Raw genomic sequence first — 8,939 nt, 5'->3', positions numbered from 1 at the left:
AAGTTCCATTTATTCATATTCTATTGTAGTCCTTTTTCATTTGTGGGTGCTCTTGTAGTCCAGCTACCTTCTTAATAGAGAGGAACCTGTTTACACGCCTGAACTCGATTTAGGACTCCACTAATCTTCAGTTTTTATTAAATATGTTTATATTAGACATCCTAGGTTATAAAGTTATGAAATAGGTAACTACAAAACTTATTACCTTTATATGATACAATAATGGATACACGTTCCGGTTTTGATATTATCCGACTCGGGATCCCATTGTTAACACACTAAATTTCCATGAAAAGGTCCCAGGTTTGATCATCAGATTCGACAAAGTTCTATTTATTCATATTCTATTGTAGTCCTTTTTCATTTGTGGGTGCTTTTGTGGTCCAGCTACCTTCTTAATAGAGAGGAACCTATTTACACGCCTGAACTCGATTTAGGACTCCAGTAATCTTCAGTTAAAATTTCTATCCACATGCTAGCATGGCGTATAAAACCGACTTTAAATATAATAAATAATACGCGTATAAACAGCATTTCTTTAGAAAAAAATGGTAATAACTAGGTATATCATAAGAGAAAAAATTGATGTTGCCTATGCAACAAATTTCATTTTTAAATTCTTAATGAGGCTGTGAGACAGATCCTCATTTCGTTAGTCGTGTAGGAAAGGTTGTGACTTCTGTGATCTAAGACATTAGATAGGAGTACATGCAACGTTGTACACTGTCTGATCTTCTTAGCATGTAGCAGCGTTGCGCCCTTCTAAACAATGAACGTACCGTGCACTTTGCACGTTATGGTATACCTACTCATGTGTGTTATACCTGTAGACCAGTAACTCAGGTGAGCTACCAGACTAGAAGTAAGAGTGAGTAATGACCCAGAAAGTTCGTAGATTTGTAGAAGCTTAATCCTTTAGGCTGTTTGCCCCTACACTTCTTTTTTAAGTAGTCCCTCCATCCACCCCTGGTGGGCATTTGAAAGGAGGCATCTGCTAGCTTTCGCCTCAATCCCCCAAAACTAAGCCTCGGAGTGGGCTTTTTGTGAATGGAGTTAACCCTGAAAGTTCACTAGGGTTTCAAAAAACTACTGTGCTAACTACCAGACGAGTGACTAGCAAGCAGGATACCGCTGGTTCGGATCTCGACCGAAGCCGAGAATTCATTACTATTTTCTTTTCTTAATTTGTCTACTATAACTATCGCAACATGGAGTTAGACGGTACAAGGCTTTTGGCATTAGCTAACCTAGACCTTGGATTTTATCTTTGATACTTTGATTATTGTACGCGTATACAAAGGTGCCTACCGCTCTTGTCTTTCATTATGTGATTTTATCTTTTTATTATCTACTTACCTGGGGTATCTTTTATTATTTCATTATTGCCTTGTTTACATTGATGAGCTTGTTCATGAGTATCTTCAATTGTATTTAGGTACAATAACATCATCACTTCATCAGTCATTCATTCATCCATCCATCCATCCATATTTGTTTATGCCTTCTTTTTTATTTCAATCTGTTATCCTCATTTTGTCATTGAAGATAGACTCTTTCTTGAAATTGCCCTTGATCTCTTTTCTTTCTTCTAAATTGAACATCTACAACCACAATTTTCAGGGAATATTTCCCAATGGGTTTTCCTAGCCATTCAGTTTTCCTGCAATCATCTTTGAAGAAAATCAGTTATTACAATAGGGTTCACATTTAAAGTCTCTTCACATGAGATAAATAGGGGTACCTACCTTAAAGTCAACATGACTTGCTTGAGTGAGCATCGTGTGTAATAGAAACTCAAATAAAACTATATCCATGATTTATTTTATGTCTTTACCTATGTTTATAACTAAGCATTGTTACGATAAAAGCCCCCCTAAGTTTCGCGATGAACTTTTAGGGGCATTACCTACAACACGGGCAATTTTACACTTTTTACGACCTTTTAAACGTTCTTCAAAAGGGATTTATCATGAGATTATTATGGCATGATATCTTTTTGTGTTTTACTTTATTTATCTTTCTTCTACTAATAGATTTTATTGTAGTTCTTCTTGCAATTTCTCCCTTTCTATTGGACAAAATGACCTCATTGTCAAGTAGGTAGATAATTTAGCAGATAAACGTTTGAATGCAATACGAAGCCATTCAATTAGAGGCACTCGGAGATGAACATAGGAACAAAAGAATGATAACATCACAGAGACTTTATCCAGATAAACCCACTATTTCCCAATAATACAATGCCTACATTGTAAATTGTTCAGTTCATTATTCATAGAAAGATGACAATGACGAATTCAAAAGTGGTAAAGATCTTTCTTGCATTGCAGAAGGCATGGTTTCGATGCCCGCCATCGACAAAAAGTTTACTTTCTGGTTTTCAACAGGTTACAATGAGTGATAATGTCGACAGTTGTACCTATAGGAATTATTATTATTATTATCATTACTATTATTCAGCTCAGTACCGTCTAATTAGAACCTTAGACCACGTTCACGTAATTGCCATTTGTATGAGCACAAAAAAAGCTCACGTAGGGCTATTTTTTTTTTTTTTTTTTTTTTTTTTTTTTTTTTTACAAAGATCGATGATTGATCGAAGGTCAAGTTGAAAAAAAAATACAAAATACAGTCCGTTTCCTTATGATTATCGATTATATTGGAAACTGGAAAATTTTCGTGGGTTAAGGTCGATGTTACCTAGCATTTATGATCTTAACATTCTTAACCTACGTTTGACATTTATTTTGTATAGGTACCTAGTCGATTATATTATTAGAGGTTTGTTCCACTCGACAAAATTTGAGAAGCATTGTTTTTCAGAAAATTCCTTTCATTTGAATACACTGATTGTTATATTTTTTTACTTTTGTCACGTTGTTTAAGTTCTTGGAAACTTTTATTCGGTTGATTGTTGATTGTGATGACTGAAGAATTTATTTGGCTGTCAAGTTCAAAAATACAAAGCAAAGATTGCTAGTTATTGTCAAAATATTGTCTCCTCCTTATTATCGATAATTTGCAAAGGAAAATGGTCCCGGAACCTTTTAGGCCGTTAGTAAAAACCTACAATCCTTGTCTTGTGTTATCCTGCCATATCGGTGAGTAGATAACACATTTCAAATGGCTATTTCGCGATACACTCAGCCTCGTGATAATTGATAAAAGATAGAAACTCTGGGGAAAAAAGGCCAGATGGCATAAAGATACGATCTTAGTTGAAGAGGATGGCCCTCACTTTTTTAACTGCTGAGCTAATAGACTTTTATTTTTCCTGGAATAAGCAAGGTGTATTCCATTTTCCTCATACAATTTCTATCCACATGCTAGCATGGCGTATAAAACCGACTTTAAATATAATAAATAATACGCGTATAAACAGCATTTCTTTAGAAAAAAATGGTAATAACTAGGTATATCATAAGAGCCTCATACAAACATATTATTAGTCGCATTCTTTCATTCTTATGATTTTATCATTATGATTTCACTACACCTTTTCAAAGAGGAAGATCCAATTATCACTGCGACCTTTAATATCTAAGTACAGATCTACTGTATTGTAACACCTATAACGCCCATACAAAACATAATAAAATTATAGAGAGGAACAAAGGAAACTTCTAATAAAAATGTAACATTAGAAGTTCGATGGTTTATGGTAAATTAACAATGACGTCATCCGTGATGGTGTTTTATTTAGACTTTGGACTTGGAGGTCCCATGTTGAGTTCATGAATCATGTTACAAATCGGTTCATGTTACAATCTAGTTCATGTTACAATTCAGTCCATGTTACTTTCTAATGGTGGATCAGGGACGAAGGTGCTAGGGAATTTGCTGTGACAACGGTCATTAGCATTTTTTTTTTCTTTCGTTCTACATAGATTTATTTTGTTCTATCTGACTTATTTCAGGCATCAATTAGACTTATTACACCAAGTTTGTTATAGGCATCTTCATTTTTTTCTTCTTCTTTTTTGAAAAACCTAGGCTCACGTTTTTTGGTTTGGTCGAATATGGCATAAAAAAATTATGCTAAGGAAACATTCGGGGTTACAAAATGAGAACATCATGAACTTAAAATGGCAAATAGCGTGATGTCAAAAATAAAAGTCAAAATTATTTGCTTAAATTCCTTTTTAGAGTAGATATGTATATTTTTTCCTCAACTGTTTTATTATCTACATGTAGGTATACAAAGATAGGTAATACACATAATTATTCCTTTGTGGATAAATTTCTCAAGTTGGTATATAGATTGGAGAAATTTATTCCTTCTTGACCTTCAAATAGTGACCATCGGATTTAGACCATTCCCCAACGAAAGATTCAATCCAGAGTAATCAAACTCTCGTTGATGCTTCGTTTTAATTGTATTGGGGGATTCTGAAGGATTTCATATCGAGTGAAAATCAAAGAACCCAGTGAAATGAATTTATTCTTGTCTACCTACTTGTAGTGAAGGTTATTAAAAATTATAGGGCAAAATCATGATTCATGCATCTGCTTTATGAATAAAAACTTTTTAAATGTTAAATCCTTAAACATCGAGTAATTCACACACCAAATCCCTCTCCTTTGAAACTGAACTTATTCTTTATTGTATTATAGTAAAAGTTTAGGAGCTGGTGATTCCTTTGTCTTACTTGTAACCTGAAATGTAGTTCGCTCACTAGTGATTCAAACACATTTCCCAATACATCGGATATAAAATCACTTAACTGGAAGCTTTAGTCGTTCGTATTTTCTCTCCTCCATGAATTTGACCCGAAGAGTCCTTAGGTGCAAACCATTTTGAAGAGTCAACCTCACGAGAAACTTATAGGTAATTATCAATTTTTAATGGGTAATAAAAAAAAGTTACACTTCAGAGGCCTTCTAATTCTCCATGCTAAATTATTTCTTTCATAATAATACCGAAATCTATGAGAGCAGATGAGTAAACATATTAAATCCAACTTGGCTCATACTCTAACAGCAAATGAATGAAAAAACTCCGATAACTTTAGACTAAAAAAGAAGAAAAAAGTATACCTACTTGTATTTCTACTTAGGTATTGTATAGTCGATAGAGTGTTATAATAAAAACGAAATTGAGTTCACTATGGAAGATATTAAGCGTCAGTCAGTGGTAGAGCACATTACTTTCTTAAAGTTCATCTTTTTCAGTCCGGTATCCAGATTTATAGGTATTTCCAGAACTGCTCTTCAATCACAACCCAATTTGACATATATGGATCCACAAGTTTAGGTTTAAAAAACTACCTGGGTTCTCTACCAAAAATAAATTTGTAGGTATTTACAAGGCATCTAAAATACAATATCACAACTAGGTATTCGACAGTATTCCATCAAGTGATTCTACTAAGACAGAAAAGAAGAAGAGTGAAAACTTGAAAAGTCAAGTCTAAATACATCGCTACCTTGTTTGAGTTTGAAACTCGGAGGAAGCAAGAAATTGCATAATAAAAGCTATTAGTCGAATTATCTATTGTCCAAATATCATTCATAATTCCAACCATTCAAGTCAGAACTAAAACAGGCTCTTCAAGCAATTAATACTGGGCTCATTATAATATATTTGGCAAATTTAAGCCGTGTTATAATGTTATATAGGTACCATGTTATATGCTGTGTGTGATAACACCAAGGTCTTCTCATGAGTTTACACAGTAAACATGTTTCCAACCTAAATAGATTCTTTGCATAATTCCCTAAATCTGAAGAAAAAAAAATCCCAATTGTGTTAGATGTTTTCAGAATTATTTAATTTTTGTTACACATTAAAGTAAACAATACCTAGGACTGTTACAGCTGGGACTGTTACAGCTTGGACTGTTTTGGTTGGGAATATTGATTGTACAGGGACTGTTTTGGCTTTGACTATTTTGGCTTGGACTGTTTCGCGGTGAATGGACTAAAGGGGAATTCCAATCCAGTTCCAATAAAACGGAGCTATTTCGACATGGATTTTCGTATGGGTCTCAAAGCTCTCAATCACAGTCCTTGAAGAAATAAAATCAATAAACAACATTCCGTGGATTTACCCCTGGTTGCTCAGGCAATCCAAATCGACTGGTCAATGAACAATGAAAATAGAAAGAAAAAAAAACACTATCGAAACAAGAAAATCACATTATTCATGTGGTTTAGAGTGGAATTGTAGATCCTCTCCTCAGTACAACAATAATTGTATACAAAATATAAATGGCCTACTCTTCTAAAAAAATATTGGAAAAGTTTTGCTAAAGTTGTGTAGAAATAACAAAATGTAGAGTCTTTAGATAAAGGTGACACATAGGCTATAAATAATTATATTAATACATTATCTAATACCTTCATTTGAAATTATTACAATATTTTATCAAGTTTTATGTCTTTTCTTTGTCTCATTTTTGTGATGACTCTGACTCCAAGTCTCTTAATGCCAATTTCGTAATGATGAGATTTTAATGGCTTTAACCCCAGAGATGAAGTTATTGTTTAAAACTCAAGTTTAGTAAGAAATCCTATTGAGCACGTAGGTACAGTAAAGAGACATAAAATGAATTTAGAAAATGATCAATGGCAGTAAATATTCTCATTGAATGAAAAAATAATACATCTTCGATTTTACGATTGCTCAGTTGTAATTATAAGCATGTATCATTTGTAGACGAATGGTTTTGGTCTTGACTTTTTAGAAAGGAACTCTTAAAAATAAGTAAATGCATACAAATTGTTTAGTGGAAATAAGAAGATGTATTATAATTTATAATACTGACTAATACTCGTATTACTCTTTTGAGTAACACGAGTAGGAATCTTGGCAAGTATCGTATTTCTTAAATCTGACATTAGGTACCTTCAAATAGAAAATGTGACAAATATCCTTATCCCAAAATAACACCACCCAGCCCATTCCTTATAATGGGACGTCAACTTCATCCCATAGGACTAGTGCCCTCATACGGACGCACCCACTAATTTTAGAAAAAAATAATTATGTACCTTTTAATAAATGTTTTTTAAAAAAAATAATATCTAATAAATAAAAATTATGTAGGTACCTACCTACGAGATTGAGGTTACCACCTGGATTCTTACATCTGCCATACCTACCTATTACAAATTACATCATTTCTAGATCTAGGTATACCTACTCATAATTTCACCTTTCAGCCTTTTCTTTTCAAAAGTCAGAACTCATAAAAACTATTTTTTCACCTAAATTTGAAGAGTCGAATAAAGCCATAACGATTTTCCTCTGAACTTTAAAGCTCCAGATGTTACTTGTAGAAGGTACAGAAAGAAAACATGGGCACTCTACAATAAAATTATGTGGAGGCAGTAAACAATAAGGCTCGTTATCTTCCCGTCATGTGCCGGTAATAATACCAAAGCCAGAGCAATGATTCATTTTGCTCAGCTTCTAAAGAAAATCAGCTAAAAATAGAATTCTAATTTTAAGCCAGACATCGATCCTATTGACTTTGACATTGATGGCCTTCAACTTTGAAGAGAAGAAGGGTATCAAGCGTTTCTTCTCTCAGCCAATCGCATGGCGAGGATTGTGAATCCTTACTTCCACCACCCTAGTGAATCTTCAAATTGGGGATCCATATAAAAACATTTCTCAGTAACTTTAATCTCATATACACATAAAAGCTTACGATCTGCGTTTGTGTAGTCAGTTGAGAAAAACCGTAAAAATGATAAATCGTTATGTTTAAAACCATGCTCGTGTAACGATTTACATATTTCCTTTTCTTAAATTTTAACATCTTCTCCTTTTTCGAAAAATAACATCGAGTTTTAGTGAAAATCTTTATTTAGTTGAGTTTAAAGAATCATACCTAATTTATTTAAATATTTTTTGATCAAGTGGTGCCGTGAGTGTATATTTTTTTCAGTGTCAATTCAACAATATACAATTATATTTTTGGAATTGAAATATCTTGGATTCTCAAAGTTTTAGGAGCTCCCCCAACTATTATTTGGATTACTTTTGGATTCGTATGTTCATAATCGGTAAGTAGCCTTTATGTTCTAACTTTCGACATTTAGATACCAAAAAGTAAGTAGACTTTTTCGAAAACGTTATCTGTGCATAGCTTGAAATTTTCTCCTTGATAAAAGCCTAAAGATCATGAGTAGCTTTACTAGTCTTGGCAGTTGTAATCGAAAAAATAAGATCAAAATTGGGCTAGTACCTAGATAAAAAATAAAATAAAAGTAAATCAGACTCATACCAATTCAAATACCAAACAAGAAAGCTTGAAAGTTTGTAGGACAAATAGCTATGTAGTGTTTAATTAATACGCTTAGAGTTTTCCACGTACAAAGTCAGTGTCCAGGCCAATAGGTACTCTGAGCCGATTCCACTGAAGTATGTACCAAATGTATCACTAGATAGGTATGAGCCAAAAGAAATCAATAGCTTACCTATACTATTAAAGAATTAAATAAATAAAAGAGACAATAATCTAAAATATAATTAGTTATTACTTGATTAGGTATAATATAGGTAGCTTTTCAGTTTTACCGTCAAAAAACCATGCCTAGGTATAAGAAAAAGAAAATTTCATTGTACCATTGTAGGTACCTATAAAGAAACTCTGGTAGTTCCAGTATTAATTATCTACTAATTACCCAGAGTTATTTGACTTTATAATATGCTCAGTGGGTTTTTCATGCCAACTTTAAAGTTCATTAAGGAAGAAGAAAAATGGGGGAGGAATTTTAATTTCATTGGTTTTTCCATGTGATTTTATTTCCTCAACTAGATTTGGAAAATCATCAAATAAAAATCCTAATTAGGTACTGATTTTATGAACATTATTATCAATGTAAATAGATAAAGTCTTTTTGAACTAGTACAATGGGATTTTTTATTACAAGTTTACAGTGTGTAAATTAATAAGGTTTTGAATGAAACAGGCAATTGAATAAATTAA

The sequence above is a fragment of the Diaphorina citri genome, unplaced genomic scaffold (assembly GCF_000475195.1).
Source record: "Diaphorina citri unplaced genomic scaffold, Diaci psyllid genome assembly version 1.1 scaffold31, whole genome shotgun sequence".
Taxonomy (NCBI): Eukaryota; Metazoa; Arthropoda; class Insecta; order Hemiptera; family Psyllidae; genus Diaphorina; species Diaphorina citri.
The sequence above is the reverse complement of the archived record's forward strand: the minus strand, read 5'-3'. Positions refer to the sequence as shown.